The following is a 19,443-nucleotide window of genomic DNA, read 5'->3' as shown; positions in this document are numbered from 1 at the left end:
CCGTCTCGCCCCCTCCGGCCAACTCCAGCCCTCTGGTCATCCCATTAGCCCTCCTGGGCACCCCAAGGAGACCCTCACCTACGCCACTGTCCTCCGCCAATTCCGGCACGAGACGGACGCCCTGATTTGTCTGAGCTCCGGTGCACTTTGCAAAAGGCTGTGATTTTGGAGGAGTTGAGGCTGTGAGGTAGCCATTGTTTACTGGATTAAAGCCTTGGCATTCCCAATCACACCCAGCCTCCGGGCTTCAGGAGCAAGAAGAAACCCTATTTACTGGCATTCAGTGGGCCTCTGGGTGTTATTTCAGATGCAGAATAATTAGCAATATGCCCAAGAAGCAACAAAGCCTTGAATGGTATTTAGTGACAATTACTCAGCCAAACCATTGCTTACTATTATAGGGGCTTATTAGCACCAAATTGTTTCGATAGGAAGTGACATCAGCAATACAAAAGAATGCCTGCAGCTTGCTGTGCCATCCGAGTCAGCAGAAAGGGGCCGGAATGTGTGCACATCTCTTCTACATCCCCCCAGAAAATCGGGGGGACCCGCTGAGATGTGTTGGCAGCGACAGGAACTGACTCAGGTGGCTCGGGGTAGAGAGCAGGTGGGGCTGTTCTCTGAAGTCACTCCCTCCTTCCTCTTGCTTCTCATTCCTGCGCGGAGGAGAGGTGCGGGGAGCCGGGCTCCCGTACACCTGTGCCCAGCTCCCCTTCGCGTCCAGCTGGGGGATCACGGGGGACACGCCAGCATCCCCTACCCCGTCTCTCTTTATACATTTATACACCGGCAATCTAGGACCCGCGCGCTGGGAGGGGCTTCAGAGCAAAGGCCTGCATTTCGCAAATCAAAAATAACCCATGCTTGGAGATGTTTAACTGCTAGACGGTCACGCGGCAGGACTGGGATGAGAATCTGCGTAGGCTTGGTCTGTCCTTTCTCCACACCCTTTGTGCAGCCTGAATCACATTTTACTTTACTACAATAGAGAACTTACGGTACAGTCGGGTGAGCAAGTCAGCTCTTTGGGCTGCAAATGGCTCAAACACTTGGTAATGGAGTTTTGGTGGATGAAGTGTAGACGCGGCCGGGAACTGAGAGGTACACGCAGGACTCAATGAACTTGACTTAGCATCAACTGTTTCTGTCTCTTTTGATCTGCATTTCATCTTCCACGGTCGGGGGTGTTAGGAAAGTTTTCAAGGCCAATGCAAGACTGCACTTCTTACAGCCCAGGGGGATTCTTCGGAATGCGCGCCCCTCCCCCTTTGACTCTCCAACTTCCAAGTTCTACCCTTGGGACCCGCGAAAAAGTGTTATCATAAAAAGATTGAAGATGTATATAAATAAAAAGATTGACGAACAGTACGAAATGTAAACCGTGTTCGATGTAAATCTTCACATTTTGGTTTTAAGAAAATCAGGGCAACAGGGAAGGGAGGTCACACACTGTAGATCTGGGAGTTCTGTTGATGACTCTTACGTGAGTCAGTGTCTCAGCGTGCTTGGGTTGCTGTAACAGACTACTATAGACGGGGTGGTTACAGCCACACACATTTCTTTTCTTCTCACTGTTGTGAGGGCCAAGATCAGGGCAGCAGAATGGACAGGCTGTGGTGGGAGCTCTCTTCCTGGCTTGCAGATGGCTGCCTGCTCTTTTCCCATGGCCTTTCCTCACTGCTTGCACGTGGGCAGGGAGACCGTGGGGGGGACTGGCGTGGGGAGACCTTTCTCTTCTTGCGAGGGCACTAATCCTGCTGTGAGGGTCCCACCTCCACAGCCTCATCTAAACCCAGTCACCTCCTAAAGGCCCCACCATTCAATAGCATCACTTTGGGGGTGCCGGCATATGAATGTGGGCGGAGGGGCCACAAACCTTTATTGCCTACAGTCAGCATTGTTGAATAAAAGTTTTTAAAGGCCAAATGTCAGCTTTTCTTGCATTCAAATAACATGGTGTTGAAAATAAAGGAAGTGATAAGCCACTCCAGCTTTTATGGGCCAGATCATAATGGAGTACACATCTCCTTTGCTTTACAAAACCTCTGCTGGAATGATATGCATGGTGAGGATCGGGCCCCCCAAAATTAGTTACCCCAGTAATCTTATGTGGGCTGTAAAGAGTTTAAGAGAGAAATCATGTGTTTTTTAAAGATTTTATTTATCTATTTGAGAGAGAGAGAGAGAAAGAAAGACAATATGCATGAAGGGGGGGAGGGCAGAGGGAGAAAGAGAAGCAGACTCTCCACTGAACAGGGAAGCCGGACATGGGGCTCGATCCCAGGACCCTGAGACCATGACCTGAGCCAAAGGCAGACTCTAAACCGACTGAGTCACATAGGTGCCCTGAGAGAAATCATATTATTAAAGGGAAAAAATTCTGCATTAGGAAGTGAATGCTGAAGGAGATTTGAAATTTTATTCTGGACTAACAAGAGCAGAGTAGTTGAGCTCTGGAAGCCATATGGCCCTAAACATCTATTAGGCTATCTGGAGGCTATCTGTATAAAGTCATGGTGACCACCCTTTGATTTGGGCTGTCATGGGCAGGCCAGACCCAAGCTTGCAGTCAGCCCAAGGAACACTGGAGATTATCTGCTAGACTCGAGGGCTAGGTTTCCATGCAGCAGTGGTCTTCACACACTGAGAATACTGAGACGGCTGCCATCTTGAATCAGTGCAAGTCCTATTTCTCTTCACTCGGCCTTGGTCTTCACTTTTCTTAATTTTGTGAGTTTTAGGTAGAAATGGTAAGCATTTTCAAGTCCAACAGATTGATTTAACAAAGAATTATCTTCATGGGGGAAAAAAATGTTTTCCTTGCAGAAGACAATACCACTGATTGAAAAATAAACTCAGTAGACACCATGGGCCCCTGGTGGCAGCTGCCATCATCACAGGCCTGGTGCCACGCAGAGCAAATAGATGGAGGACACACCCACCAAATTCACCCCACTATCTCCTCCAAGGGACATTTTCTTCCAGGTCACAAGAGCAAAATTAAGGGGAAATCATAAGTTCTACCTCCACCAAACTTAATACAATAGATGAACAGTTAAAATTTTAAAAGAAAACCAAAATTTTCTCATCATCAACAACAACAACAAAAGGAACTTCAAGCCGTAATCTTTGAGAAAGAAAGAGGCAGAGGAGAGACAGAAACAGAAGACCCTAAGAATCTGCACAGTTTGGGGCATTGGGAGGTCTTAGAACTGCCTCTGCTTATGTCCCTTCCCCCAGAAATACAACTTGAGGTTGAGAGGGGCTGCAAAAAAGGGTAAATGAAACCATTCTACAAAATCACTTCATTGCCGCCGACTCGGTGAGACGGAGGTGAAGAGCTGCGCAGTCATCGCAGGGCGCGGGCGCGTAAGGCTGGAGGGAAGAGACTCTACCACCCGCCCCCCACCATCCCAGCAGAGCCTAGAAAAAAACCAGATAGGAACAACAGAATGATTATAATCACTGGGGGCTGATTATCCCCAGGAGCAAGCAAGGACTTAGAAAAACAGAAGCCAAATGCATAAGAGAAAATATATAAGCTAAGATCCTCCAAGAAAACGGGAGGATGAGAGGGAAGAAAAGCACATGCAGGGATCATACTACAAACCCTCTAAAACCAGAGGGGTGACACCCACCGCCTCCACCGGAGAAAACAGAGCTCACACTGGCAAACAGAAAAAAAAGGAAAACTTTTTAAAGTCTTTTCTTTTTATTTTTTATTTATTTTTTTAAAAAGATTTTATTTATTTATTTGACAGAGATAGAGACAGCCAGCGAGAGAGGGAACACAAGCAGGGGGAGTGGGAGAGGAAGAAGCAGGCTTATAACGGAGGAGCCTGATGTGGGGCTCGATCCCAGAACGCCGGGATCACGCCCTGAGCCGAGGGCAGATGCTTAACCGCTGTGCCACCCAGGCGCCCCAAAGTCTTTTCTTTTTAAAGAAGAAAATGTAACAAGATAGAATTAAGATCATATAAACCTTCTACCAGTAAAAGCTAATGGTACACATTTCTCTATGAAAAGAAAAACATTAGGTGGTGGGGATCCAGACCCCCAACCTTTGGCCAGAAACTCATCTTAAAAAAGCGAACTTTCAGTGAAGACCTAGTAGAAGTGAGGGAGGAAGCCATTTGTGCACGTGGGGAAGAGCAGTGTCAGGACTTGGAGGCAGGAGGCTGCCAGGTGTGTTTCAGAAATAGTCTGAGGCCAGGGTTGCTGGGATGGAGTAAATGAGGGGGAAAATGGTGGGAGGTGAGCTCCGAGAGGTGATGGAATGTTAAATCATCCTACATCATAGTGGAGATTTTGGCTTTTACTCTGACATGGCTGGTCCCTAGAGGGTTTGTGATGAAATACGCCATGCTGGAATTCAATATGAATTCTACAGCCACATCTTCTACAACCACATCGTCTGCTGTGTTTTGAATGTGCTCTGAGTAATAAGGAGGAACCCATGAACTGATGAGGAGAGTCTTGAAATAAACCGTTATGGCTTAGACCAGGATGGCGGCAGTGGGGGTGGTGAGAAGTAGTCAGATTCTAAATATATAGTGACATTAGCGCCAACGGGATTTTCACAAGTGGAAGAGTTGGCCTTCGCTGATGAATAGACAGAGCATCCATAATAACTGGAGAAAAGAAGTAAGTAATGGGCACAGGAGCCCATAGGTCTGTAGAAGTCATGTTGGTGGAAGCCTATGGAAGTTCTATTGAGCATGAGCTTTGCTGAACGAGGTAGGAAACAAGACCACCGGCCAACCCTAGGATGAAGAAGGAGTTGTTAGAGATCTGGGAAGAGAGGAAGATGTTTGGAATAGTCATCTAAGAGAATGGAGACAATGGATAGACCAGAAAAATATAGCATGGTGGCTGGTCAGAAAGAAGGGTCGACTGAAGGCTGGTGATCATTAATTTAAAATGAGGTGTGCCTTCTTTCAACCACATTCAGCTCAGTAGATGGAGGCATGAAGTGTGTGGAGAGCTGAATTGCATTAGGGCTATGGATTAGCCACGAAAGTATGTTGAGGCAAGAGAGTAAGGAAGGAGCTGGAGGTAATTGTAATCTAATGACAAACCATGAATTCAAGCCAGGTAAGGATGACAGGAGGAATCGAAAAGGTAAGCGATGATGAAAATAAACAGGGTACACGGACTGATTGATAGTCTCCACGGAGAAAAGGTTTTCAAACTTACTAAAGAGAAGGATCTAGAAAGATAGGAGGCAGTAGTTGTTGACATGGGAACTTAGTTTATGGAGAGCCTCCTTTACACACACTGATTTGATAAAAATCGAGACTCTTAGAAAATGCTAAGTGTTAGTGACGGTACGAATTAATGTGAATCTTCATGCCCGTCATGAAGTGCAGTGATACCCCAAAGGAAATTGGTTGCACTTAGCAAACTTCAGTAAGCTTATATCCTAATATCCAGCACGCTGTCCATACCCACGAGAAGCTGCCCACAATCCATAGGAGAGTCCTGAGGCAGTGTTCAATGCAATATTGTTTGCAGGAGCACAAGATTGGAGGGAGCCCACTAGGCGAACAAACTAAAATGTAAAATATATATAAGATGTAATATATTGCAGCTATAAAAAAAACAATATTTACAAACAGCAATACACATAGCTCTTTAAAATACAGGGCTTAATGAAAAAAGAAGGAAAAGATGAAAACAATATTTTTAGAGCTACATGGTTATGTAAAGATATAAATTTAATATACTGGAGTGGGTGTCTAAGAGGGGATGATGGGTATTGAGGGAAGAAGAGGGAGAAATAACAGCACATGAGCAAAGTCACGCCCAGATTGATGAGGATAATGAGTTTTGTTACAGAGTAGATTGAATTTGACTGCATGAAGCTTTAAATGGGGCAGAAACATTAAAAAAAGACAAACTGCACTCCGAGGAATATCTAAAGATGCAAATTTTTCCATTACTAAATAAAAACAAATGAAAATAAGTAAATTAAATGTTCAACTCAAGAAGTTTAAAAATGGAATAAATCTACAGAAGGAAGGGATTAGTACAGATAAAAAGCAAAAAAAAAAAATCAAATTTTAAAAGTAGTTAGACATGGTAAAAAATTAAGAACTGTGTTTTTTTAAGTAATTAAAAAATACATACATCACTGATTAGCTTGGTCAAGAAAATGTACGTAATTAGCAATGAATTTGGTAAAATAACATCATAGAGAATACAGTAGATAAAAACATTACATTGCAAAGCAATTTACTTTTATGCAAATAAATCAGAAAGAAATGGAGGAAATGGGTAATTATCTACAAAAATATAAATGGCAGAACCATTAGGGATATTTTGCAAATCACAGAGCAAGAAATTAGAGGCAGGAAGTCTGAGTGAAAGGACAAGGAGCATGGAGAAGTAAGAGGATTCAAGAAGCATACTTTTCAAGTGGAGTCCCAGAAAGAAGGTTTAGAGAAAACAGAAGGGAGCCCGAAGACCATATAAACAGAAGTAAAAGCACTTCCAAGGCTGTAAAGAGATGTGTTTGGGGTTCTCCGGGGCCTTCCTAGTGCAAACTACCATAGATGAAGAAAGATCTACGCTGACATGCATCATGGGACGTTCCAGAAAGATCCACACGACACACATCATATGACATTCCTGAACACTATGGATAAAGAGACAATCCTCAAAGACTTCAAAGAAGAGAAGAAGAGTCATAGATAAAGAGACTCAAACTAGCCAGCCAACAGACTTCTCATTAGCAACACTCAGTGTTAGAAGGCAAAGTTTTAGAGGAAAATTATTTTGAACCTAAATTCTATGATCAATTATACCATCGGTCAAGAGGAGACGGAGAGGGAAAGACTTCCTGACTTGCAAAACGTGAAACGTACCCCCCGTGATCCCCAGAAAGTACCAACAAAGTCCAAGAAGAATGTCTTCTTGAAAGAAACTGGAAATTAATCCAGCAATGGAATGATGGAGCGGCTGGATGATTATAACCACACGGTGGAGGAAGGGTCTATCTCTTTTCTCAGTAAGAAAATTGAGATTTACTAAAAAGGAAAAGCCAACATATTTTTAAAAGCCCCTTAATCCAGATATGAAGTAAAATAATTTGAAGCTTAGTTGGAAGCCATTGATGAAGTATAAGAAATCGATAATCTAGTTGATCTGGTTGCTTGAAATGAGTCTACATCGAGTGCTATGGGATTTGTGACCGTGGGCCTATCTGTCAGGGTTCAGCCAGAGCAACAAAACCAGTAAGACATTTGTTGCAAGGCTCTGGATGTTGCAAATGTGCAGGCTGGCTGGGCAAATCCAGAATCCAACAGGCAGGCCATGGAGAAGTGCAGCTGGACTCGTGGGTGCAAACCGACGCTTCTGTCCATAGGGGAAATTTCCCTTCTTCACGGGGAGACCCAGCTCTGTGCGTAAGGACTTTCTAGCAGTTACTTCAGGCCCACCCTGATCTAGCACGATCTCTACCTAGAGTCCACTGATTAAGGACTTTCATCACATCTACAACATGCCTTCACACATGCACCTGGATTTGTGTGTTTGATTGAATCACTGGGAGCCTAACGAGGTTGACACCCCAATTGGCTATCGCAGTGTGTGAAGAGGCCTTGTAATCGTAGACCATTCTGTGGCTCTGCAAGAAATGGGTCCTACTACTGTAAGGTCCTACTACTGTAAGGGTCCTACTACTGTAAGGTCACATGATTGTTTCTCAGCTTGCACAGTAAGCTTGTAGACAAACGATTGTCGACATTTTTACAGGGCGGAAGGTAAATGTCGTCAGTACTGTCAATGTCAAGATAGGGATGAAGATACAGAAGAACATCAAGGTGTTTGGAGAGGGATGGGTATTGTAGGAACAGCTGGGAGTGGGGAGGTGGGACTATAAACAACCCAATCATTGAATTGTTGGGGCAGGTGAAAGAAATTGTCCGTATCACAGAGCACGACGCTATGCGTAGTTAAAAGGTAATCATAGGTGAGAAATAGGATGTAGCTCTCTCTCTTCTGATAGGAGAATTCCAAATTATGCTATTAAGTGAAAAAAGCCAAATACAGATCAATATATTTTTTTGAAGATTATTATTATTTATTTGAGAGAGAGAGAAACAGAGACAGAGAGAGCAAGCATGAGCAGGGGGAGGGGGAGGAGGAGGGGCAGAGGGAGACGCAAACTCCACACTGAGCAGGGAGCCCAATGTAGGGCTCAATCCCAGGACCCCGAGATCATGACCTGAGATGAAGGCAGATGCTTAATGGACTGAGCCACCCAGGTGTCCCTGGCTCAATATACTTATACACAAGATAGATGTGTCTATGTATATACCATATATATGCATATACACACAGATACACACACATATATACCCATGAATATATGTATGTTTACACATGTATGTATACATATACATTTTTTAGAAGAATAACCAGGAAAGAAAACTTTTATTTTTAGCTTAACGTATTTACGGAAAGGTACTAAGTGGACAAAGAGAAACTTGTATTTTTCACTTTTGGTCCTATTTTAATATTTTCTTTTTAAAGATTTTATTTATTTATTTGACAGAGATAGAGACAGCAGCGAGAGAGGGAACACAAGCAGGGGGAGTGGGAGAGGAAGAAGCAGGCTCATAGCAGAGGAGCCCGATGTGGGGCTCGATCCCAGAACGCCGGGATCACACCCTGAGCCGAAGGCAGACGCTTAACCGCTATGCCACCCAGGCGCCCCTGAATATTTTTTTAATAATGTACATGTAACGTATTTATTCTGATTTTAAGGTTACCAGTGTTACCTGGGTGGTGAGATTAAAAGCCATTGAAGATTTCTTCCTATTTTCCAGGTTAAAAAAAACACACACACATCATGTAACAAATGTTACTTAAATATGTTTACCGAATACTTACTGTATGCTAGGCGGTATGCCAAAACCTAGTCATGGAAAGGCACGTAAGAGTTTCTGCAGGGAGTCTGGCTGGCTCAGTCAGAAGATAGTGCAGCTCTTGGTCTCAGGGTCATGGGTTCGAGACCCACATGGGGTGTAGCAATTAAAAAACTAAACTTAAAAAAAAAAGAGCTTCTGGGGCATCTGGGTGGCTCAGTTGGTTAAGCATCTGCCTTCGGTTCAGGTAATGACCTCGGGGTCCTGGGATTGAGCCCCACATTGGGCTCCCTGCTCAGTGGGAAATCTGCTTCTCCCTCTGCCCCTCCCCCCACCCCCAGCTTGTGATCTTTCTCTCTCAGATAAATAAATAAAATCTTAAAAAAAAAGAAGAACTTCTGCCCTGAAGGAGTTGCAACTCAGGTGGGAGGTATGCATATTCAACAAGAATATTATAAAATATTGTGGTGTAATGAGAGAAATGAGAACAGGGTGTGACGGGGGCACCTAATTATGCCCCCTGGAAAGTAACAAGGGTTCCTGTCTCAGAGGAGGGTTCCAGAAGAGAGGCTGGAAGTGTGCCGTCTGCAGAGGGAGGGACGAGTCAGGTGGCTAGCCCCTGAATGTGGCTTTCCCATCCATCACAGAGTGACTAAACACTTATCTCAGGGTTGCATACAGATGAAATGAAATCGTATCTATAAAAAGCTTGGCGTGTAGTGACATTCAAATCTGAGTGCTTTTCTGCTTTCTCTGACTCATACCAGAAGCTGGGAAATTGCACCAGATAGAGGTTTCCGTTCTTCCCAGGTTGAACACCAACAACAATCCAGAGGGAAATGACTTGCCCACGTGACTGGCTGGCTCCAGACAGAGGGGAGACCAGAGCACAGATCTCCTGACACCGCAGTTGACTCTCCTTGCACGGTGCCCACGAGCAGGGACACCGCACCATCTCCAGCTGTGTCGTGATGGGAATTGGAGGGGCATGGAGAGCAAGTGGGTCCGAGGGCCCCAAAACATAGGTCGTTATGCTTCTTGACGAAAGGCCAGGTTCCAGTTCTGCAATGAGCGGTCCACCTCTGTGACCCTAGAGCATATAGGCTTTATTTTTCTGTCCTACCCTCACTTCCTTCTCAGCACCCACCAGTCAGCCACAAGTGGACGCCTCTGCTCCCCAGTTATGGAGGAGCTACCCATGAATGTGTATTCTCGTTATCATAACATGTTCATAAAACCAAGTGTGTTCAAACGGTGTATGCGTTGTCATGAGTTCCAATCTTACAGGGGGCATTGGAGCAATGAGGAGTCCTCAGCTGCTCAGTCTGTAACAGGGATGGAGAGGAGAAGTCCATTTCTCCACGGTATGGCATTTATCCGTCATAGGAGCGGGGCGAGCGTCAGCAGCGAAGACATCTCAAGAGCGCTTACATTCGGAAGGAATTCCGGGGGACGGAGCTAATGAAATAATCGGCACTGCACTTCTGAAGGGCCGCCACAAACAAGCTGCACCGAGGAGCCAGCTGGGTGTCTGCACGAGCTAAATTGACAAAGGGGGCCCTTCAAACACTTCTTGCTAATCAGCTAAATTACAGATTACCCTGTAGAGAAGTTCCAAATGGATGCTCGTTACACGTTGTGCTTCGCAATTGCTCTGTGCAAAAGGCGAAGGTGAAATTTCGGCTGGGCCCAGGATTCAACCAAAAGATTGACCTTTTTACTAACAAGCGAGTGAAGACTGTGGGATATTTCTGCTCTCTGCGGTTCTTTAAGGCTTAAGAAAATTTAACTCTGGGGCTGGGCGGCCAGAGACCTTTCTGGTAGAATGCAGGGGATTAATCCATCACTACAGGGCCCCAATTACACCTGGTTATCTAACCATGCACAGACTCTCTAGGTATATTAACAAGTCAAAGGACAGCTGAATATTTTGCCTCTTCAATTAATGTCTTTCCAGAGCTCCTTGATCTAGGAGATCTCTGATCCTTGGAGCCCAGTTGATTCCCAGATCAGCTAGTAGCGTGTCTTTTGTGATGATGATTATTCTGTTGTAGACAGAATTTGCCGTGCATAGGAGGTCAGCTTCTTAATGTACAAGAGACCAGTGCCATATGCACATAGATCAGGAAATATTTATCTTTAATGACAGTACCGCTACTTACGGAACACTCGTTATGTGCGAGGCACCTTTACAATTGCTATGCATGTATTAGCTCACTGCATCCTCTTAACACTTTGGAGTCACGATTGTTGTTATTCTCATTTTGCAAATAGGGAAATTAAGGCTTAGAAGCAATTCCCCAATACTACCAACAGAAGTAGTATATTAACTATCTGTTGTTCCATAGCAAATTATCCCATAGCTTAGGGCCTTCCAATATCAATAAACATTTACCGTCTCATACAATTTCTAGGTTAGGAATTCAAGAGTACCTTTGTGGGCAGTTCTGATGCAGGACCTCTCATGAGGTTATGGTCAAGATGTCAGCTGGGGCTGCATCATCTGAAGGCTTGACTGGGGCTGGAAGAAGTGCTTCCAAGATGGCACACTACATGGTTGGTGAACTGGTGTTGGCTTTTGGAAGGAAGTCTCAGTTTTTTACCATGTGGGCCTCTCCAGGGGATGCTCCAATGTTCTGGCAACATTGCAGTTGGTTTTCTCCAGAGTGGGTCATTCAAGAGAGAGCAAGGTGGAAAATTCGAGGTCTTTATAATCTAGCTCCAGAAGTCACACACTTGCATTTGCACCATGTTCTGTTGGACCCACAAGCCTGCCATGATCCAGTGGACAAACCCCTAACACAAGGGCATGACTACAAGGAGGAGTGAATCACTGGAGACATTTCAGAGAGTGGCAGAACTTGGATTTGAGCTGGGTCTACTCTCTGCAAAGCTGTACTCTTGACTACTCTATGATATTTCCTCCCCAGTAAAAATCTTCCTGAAGTGTTTGAGATACTTGGGTAGTCATGAAAGAGTCAATGACAATGACATTAAAACTACAACATATTGAGTGCCTACTATGTCCTGGGCATTTTACTGACTTATCTGCATCATTTTTGCATCAGATCTAATGATAAGGCTCAGAGATTCAATGATTTGCCCAGAGTCTCAGAAGTGAAATCAGAATTGTCTTTGGGAATATGAAGCTGTGTGAGATGAACGAGCAAGTATGAATGGAGTGCACTTATGTGAAGGGGTGGGAAGAAGCCAAAGTTGCTTGAATCTGTGATTGAGAGAAGACTGGCAGCAGAAGTTAGAATTAGAGTAAAAAATTAGGCCAATGCAGACAAAAGAATATCATCACTCAGTTGAAATACCATTGAGCTAAACATGAGGGTAAAACCTACGAATGAGATAAGAAGAAAGAATTCTCAAGGCACCAATTATACGCTGCAGTGAGTCAAATATCACATTGACCTCACAATCTAATTCTTTTCAGCTGAGTGGGCTTATCTTTTTCAGAGACATCATTTTGTGTTTTTAAAGACAAGGAGATAAAAGAGAAAGAGATAAAGGTACCTTGGTTTCTGAACATGTCCGTAGACTAGGCAGATCCGTTTGAGTAAGGAGGAAAAATTTTAACACCAAATGTGTTTTTCATCTTAAATGAGATTCCTGTTTTCTTTCATTATTTTCTGTGGTTTAACAAATACGCAACTTTACAAATCCGACCCATGCACTAGTCATAGAGGTCAATGGCATCTGTTTGGCACTATACAAGCTGGGAGGAAATATTTAGAAGTATAGGGCATTATCCATGTCCTGGAGAAGCTTGGATTTATTTGAAAAGATGTATGTGGGAAACCCTCTGCCCACACTCTATGCAGTGATTATCTGCGGGTTTGATTGTTGTTCACGGACAGTAAACTTAGAACGAAGATGGAAGGATGTGTGAAGGCAAAGGCAGTAGGGGAAGAATGGCTAGAGAAGAGATTTGAGTCCTGCTTTGGGGATGGTCAGGTTTGGATTGGTCCCCATGTTTTTGTTTGGGTTTCTGCAAAAGCAAAGCCTGAGACAAAGACTTGGTGCATATAATCAAGAAACAAGAGTAAGGAACTATACAATGAGACTGAGTTAGGGAAGGAGGAGCCAGTAAAGGGTGTACCATCACTGCAGGGGAGCTCAGCTCCTTGGAGATCTTAGAGAAGCATGTGGAATGCCTTGTAGAATTTTCCTGAAGGACAGGAGGCTGGGGCATTAGTCCATGGGCCACCACGCCCCATTGTTTGAAGGTTAATTGTAGGGACATTAACCTCCCTGCTCTTTCTGACTGTGCCAGGATATGAGGTTAGTGGACTTTTGTGGCTTCGAAGAAAACTCTAAGTCAGAAAAATAAAGCAATGTCATAGCATGCCCTTGAGATGGCAGTGAGCCTGGGCTTGCCCAACTGTGGCCAAAATCAGAGGCAGGTGGAGGATATGTGGTAGGAGGCATACACACAAAAAAAATCACTTGCCACAACCAAGAAAGTAAAAACGACCTCCCCCTGTACCCAACTTACTTCTCATCAGCGGAAATGTGTCACATGACCAGTCCTAGGTGGGCGGGAACTTGGGGAGCGAGCAGTTTCAGCGGGATGGTCTATAAGTAAAAGTACAGCCTCTAAGGCAGAATGGGAATGGATGTTGGGCAGGCAGCTAGCACAGATGTGTTTAGTGTCCTGTCTGATAGACTAGCCACTACCTCCCCCATCCCCTCTGTAGAGCTGACTTCCAGGTATCCATGGGTCATGCAGTGTGGGGACACTTATATTAGGAGCCACCAGCCAAACATCCCTCCAGCAACTTGTCAACATTCCACTATGAGGATTCCTCTGCCTTCTTGCCCCGTGGAGGGTGTGGAAGGGGTGGCAGCCACGTAATCCACCATTCATGCAACTGCCATCCACCATCTTCAATAAGCTTAGCGTCCTATTGTAATTCTTGAGAAGAGCAGAAGGTAAAGGATGGGCCATCATGTTGGCAAACAAGGGAGAGCGGGGTGGGCAACGGTCAGGCTCCCGCTGCTCCCTTCTGCTACCCAGCTGTTCGACACACTGCAATATTCCTGGGGTGGATCACCCCAGGAAGGGAAGAGTCTTTAAGACTCTTGTCTCTCTCCTTTTCTTCTCATTCGTCACTGGTTTTCTTCTGAGAAGGAATTATCAAGACTCTTGCAACTTGATCTTCTCTTTACAGAAATCTCCAACACAGGGAAAAAGGACGTGAAATGGGAAATTCTGTCTTGTCTCTTATGCATTTCCTCCCGTCCCCACCCCTGTGGGGAAACCAGTGCGTGGAGGCTGTTAGCGGGGTGGCCATGGTAACAGGGTAATTGACATACAGTCTGTAAGTCATAAACTTAATGAAAGTATAGTTTTTATTGCACTTCAACTTCATCTCTGATTAAATCAGATCTGCATAATGCGAAGATATTAAATTTCCGTGTTTTGCATTGTCTGTCCCTTGCCAATAGGAAGAAAGCTCTATTGTGAGGGAACCCTGCCAGGGGGCTGGGAACACCATGGCTCTAGACTTCGCTGAAAAATGTTTTTTAATAATTGCTGCTGGCTGGCTCACCCAGCAAAGCAAACTTTTGAGACATGGTTGGATTCCGGCTCTGCGGACATACAGCTGCTTTTCCTCTGGCAGGTGGAGACCAGGGAGGTCAGGGCCAGGCCTATTTGAGATCTGGGGACAGGGAGAGGAATGGGTCGGAGCACCTGAGTGCAAGATGTGCACAGCCTAGATGACAAACTCACCTGGATCACTTCTTCCTGCTGGCAGCAAAACCCAACAGGAATGGGGATTGGGAAGGAGTCTGTGCTGGCCAAGGGGTAATCGGCTGTGTGACTGTGTTTCAAGCACTGTGCCTCAGGGTTCTTCGGGGATTTAAGATCAATTGCATTGATGCTTATACTCTTAAGAGCTTTCATGCGAACGGGGCGATGCTCGAACAGCCATGATATGAGAAGTAAAGTGACCATAAGGACAAAGTGCTATAAAATTTTTTAGGAAGGAGTGCCTACTTCTAGCAGGGGCTTCCAAGAAGCTATCAAAGAGGGGTTGCCCTTAGCCAGTGCTTATTTATGTCAAGGGTCCTACCAAGTGCTTTTAACTGGAAGAAGGCTTCCTTCTCTTGAATTTTAATTTAACTTCATCTGGGCAGAAGATCGAAAACATGGGCCAGGAGGGTATAACAAGGCAGTGTTCTCAACTGGGGACAATGTGGCCCCCTTCCCCTCCACCTGGAGGACATCTGACAATGTCTGGAGACACTTTTGGTTGTCCCAACTCGGGGAGGTGCTCCTGGCATCTAGAGGGTAGAAGCCAGCAATCCTACTCCATATTCCACAGGGCACAAAACAGTCCGCCATCGCAGAGAATTGTCTGGCCCCACATGTCAGTAGTGATGAGTTTGGGAAGCCCTGCATAAGGGAGAAGAGGCCATGAACATGTTACTGGTGCCCTCAGAGGCAAGGAGAGAGCCAGCTCAGCAGATTTTGAAGCTAAGCCCCTGCCCCTGCAGGACAGATGAGGAACGGTTGCGGCCATGTCAGGTGAGGAGGACTGACCCTCTGGGTCCAAGGTGTGTGATCCGTGAGCCTGAAGGATGAGCGTGGGCGTTTCGGGCTGAGGTGAAGAGCTGGAAGGAAGCCACGCCTGGTTGCACGTTTAGCATTGCTCATTTTGCCTCCTTGTCTATTCTCAAGCGCCAAAGAGCCCCCAGCACCGTCCCCAAGCTTACCCCATTCCTGTCAACCTCCTCTCCCTTTCTCAGATTACCTTTTCCTATCCTCTGTTCTCCCAAAGTTTGGATGGCGGGTGGATAAGCATGACGTGTTCAGAGTCAGAGCCAAAGAGGGGAGAGCAGGGGAACAAGTTCAATGTCAGGGCCCCACGGCTCCCATTTAAAGACTTTCAGGAGCACCTGTGTGGCTCAGTTGGTTAAGCATCTGACTCTTGATTTCAGCTCGAGCCTGTCGGGCTCATGTGCTGAGCTGAGCATGGAGACTGCTTAAAATTCTCTCTCTCCTTCTGCCCCTCCCTGCTCGTGCTCTCTCTCTAAAGAGAAGAAAGAGAGAAGAAGAAGAAGAAGAAGAAGAAGAAGAAGAAGAAGAAGAAGAAGAAGAAGAAGAAGAGGAAGAAAAAGAAGAAGAAGGAAGAGGAGGAGAAGAAGGAGATGAAGAGGAGAAGGAAGAAGGCCGAGGAGGAGAGGGAGAAGGAGAGGGAGACAAAGACGAAGATGAAGATGAAGACGAAGAAGAAAAGAAAAAAAAAAAGACTTTTCAGCAAAGGAGAAGCGCTGTTCACTTTCTCTAGTGGGAGGAAGATGACCAGAAAAGAAATGACCAGCCATAAAAGTTGCTTGAAATTCTTGAGCCTGGATTCTCAATTTGTTTTAACTTATTTTTTCAACTTATTTTTGAAGTCGGCTCCATGCCCAACCTGGGGCTTGAACTCACAACCCTGAGATCAGGAGTCCTGTGTTCTACCCGCTGAGCCAGCCAGGTGCTGCTGGATTCTTGATGTTAATTGTCAATAAATATTTGAGGTAGTTACCATCGATTAATAGAAGGAGACTCCATGTCTCAAAGACATTAAGGAAACCTTCCAAGTGACTACGAGGAAATTATGGCATGTTGTGGGGTGACAAATTCTGGGCTGGGCCCCCTATATTAATCATCACATTACTAATCACTTATATTTGTCAAGCATTTATCCTGGGCCAGACTTACTATGAGATCTCCCCACAGCCCTAAAAGGTTAGCCACCATGTCCAAGATCAATGGAATCAGACAGAGGTAAGAGCACATCTTCCGATCTCAGACCTTGGGATTACTCATGTTACAAGCTGGATTCCCTCTCCTCCCCAGTTTCTGCCTGCATCTTATCCATCTACCCCCTTCAGTTCCTGAGAAATGTAACACAGGACACGCAGGCATTGAGAAGCACGTATGCTCTTCCTGGCTTGGGTTTCTGTCCTGGTTCACCAGCTACCTCTGTCCTTTCTGGGGCTGAAAGGAGTCCCCACAGAGAAAAGAAACAATGCATTTCAGCAGGCAGAACTGCCCACATGATAGTCCCCATGGATCCTCTAGTTAGAGGTACCCCAAGGAGAGGGAACTGTCATTTCCCAAAGTTCAGCTCCAACATATCTGTTATGTCTTCCTAACAAATTACTGGCTCCAGGAAGCTCAACACAAAAAGCCGTGATTATGAATATTGCAGGCCTCGTGGGCCACGACTCTTGGGGGTGGTCTCATAGCATGTGAACAGCAGAACAGGTAAGAAGGAGACTCTGCAGGGGTGCCTGGGTGGCTCAGTCGTTAAGAGTCTGTCTTCAGCTCAGGGCGTGATCCCGGCATTCTGGGATCGAGCCCCACGTCAGGCTCATCCGCTGGGAGCCTGCTTCTTCCTCTCCCACTCCCCCTGCTTGTGTTTCCTCTCTCGCTAGCTGTCTGTCAAATAAATAAATAAATAAAATCTTTAAAAAAAAAAAAAAGAAGAAGAAGGAGACTCTGCAGAAATACATCCCTTTTGCAATGGAGGGAAAGCCATGGCAAAGTCAATTATAGGCAGGGCTGGGAAGGTGGGGCTCAGGAGAGCCTGGGGTCCAGGGTGAGCCTGTGGGCCGGCAGAAGGGAGATAACTCTGAGTCCCTGTCTGTTTTTTTTTCCTTCCCTCATCACCATGATGCTGCCTAAGAAATCAGAAACTGATGAAACTCAGTGACTATGTCCTGCATCAAATTTCTAGAAAAATGTCAGAAAATTGTACGGAGTCCAGGTTTGATAGTTCGGTCCATCACTGGCTTGCCAAATATGACCAATATGATGAGCCCTTCGGAGTTAGGTTTTTGACTTCTGCCAAGATTCCATGAGTATAATACCCGCCAAAAGAGGAACAGTGGAAATGGCTTATTATTGTCCCTATTTTACCTTTTAGATGTAAGGAAGTTGAGGCCCAGAGATTAAACGATCTGCTCACAGGAACTGAAATGGATGGAGGGGAACCAGGCCTTTGGTTCCTTTTTTTTTTTTTTTAAGCGGGGGGGAGGGGTAGAGGGAGAGGGAGAGAGAGAATCTCAAGCAGACTCCGTGCTCAGCTCAGAGCCTGACACGGAGCTCGATCTCTTCGGATCACCATCCGAGCTGAAATCAAGAGCCCAATGCTTAACCGACTGAGCCACCCCGGCTCCCCTGGCTTGTGCTCTTTTCACACCATCTCAAGTCATGACTTTATGGGGTATTGTTCTGGCCTTTCATGGATAGAAACAACTAATAAAAAATAGAGATCTATAGAATGTGAGTTGATCCATCTGCTATTGTCTCAAAACAAAAAATCTTGGAAGTAAATGAAAGGAATATGCAAATAGTAACCAACCCTAACTCTTTTCTTAACATATTAGGAAAAATAAAAACCAATAGAAAATTTAAATACAAAAAAAAATGTAGGTAAGGTATAAGATGATGTTCCTTAATATTTTTTGTTGTTGTTGTTATTGTCTAGTCTTGGGTTTTCTTACAGTGGTTCCGTAGCTAACTGGTTTGAGCCCTGCCTAGGGGACAGGATACCTTGGGACATTTGGAGCTCTCTAGTTTGGCTGAGGCATTTCATGGACTGTGAGAAGCTTAGTAAACAGCTAGTGTTTACTAAACGCACCTTGTCTTGCTAGTAAAACTTATTTGAGATGAGAGTTAAAAATATGGATTTCTAGGTGTACTGAATGAAGAAAGGAAGACTAACTCCGTGGTCCTTAGCCATAGCTGAGCTACGAGATGTTTATTCAATTGTCATGGTATGGGATTTGAGGCAAGAGAATGTTGTGTTTGTTTGTTTGTTTTTTAAGATTTATTTATTTATTTGACAGAGAGAGAGAGAGAAAGCACAAGCAGGGGAGGGGCAGAGTGAGAGGGAGTCTCCCCACTGAGCAGGGAGCCCGATGCGGGGCTTGATCCCAAGACTGTGGGATCATGACCTGAGCTGAAGGCAGATGCTTAACCGACTGAGCCACCCCGGAGCCCCAAGAGAATGTTTTTAAGCTCTTGGGTGATAACGTGGAGCAGCTCGGGTTGATAATAATGGGCTTAACCTCAGCGTATCGATCCATGTCTATCCTCTGGGTAGTGTCCTTGTTCCCAGCACATGCCCTCCACACTTTCTCTGCCCCCCGAAAGAGAAGCCTATAGATTAGGGTATAAAACAGTTGTCTTTATCCCTTGCATCAATAACCAGTCACATGTTGAGTCCGTATCAAAAGTGTTCCCTCCCTGGCAAGGCAGGTGACCATCTAGTGACAGAACATGGAAGGAGTGAGTCCAAAGGCCAGGCATAAAACTGCTGTAACAGAGGGAAAGTGCAGGTCTCAAGAAAGGCAGGAGACCAATGTCAGATTGGGAGGAGGGAAATATGGACAGGCTGCAAGCACCACTAACCAAGTGTGAGCTCACCCTCTGAGCCAGAGTCTGCATGCGTAGGGAGAGAGAGCAGGTGATCCCTGGAGGCCTGGGATGCTTGAGGCCGTCTGACTGCAGGATGCAAAGAGCCAGGGATGGGAGACTAGGGTTCAGGCGCAGGGAAGTAAGACC

The sequence above is a fragment of the Ursus arctos genome, unplaced genomic scaffold (assembly GCF_023065955.2).
Source record: "Ursus arctos isolate Adak ecotype North America unplaced genomic scaffold, UrsArc2.0 scaffold_14, whole genome shotgun sequence".
Taxonomy (NCBI): domain Eukaryota; kingdom Metazoa; phylum Chordata; class Mammalia; order Carnivora; family Ursidae; genus Ursus; species Ursus arctos.
Note: the sequence above shows the minus strand (reverse complement) of the source record.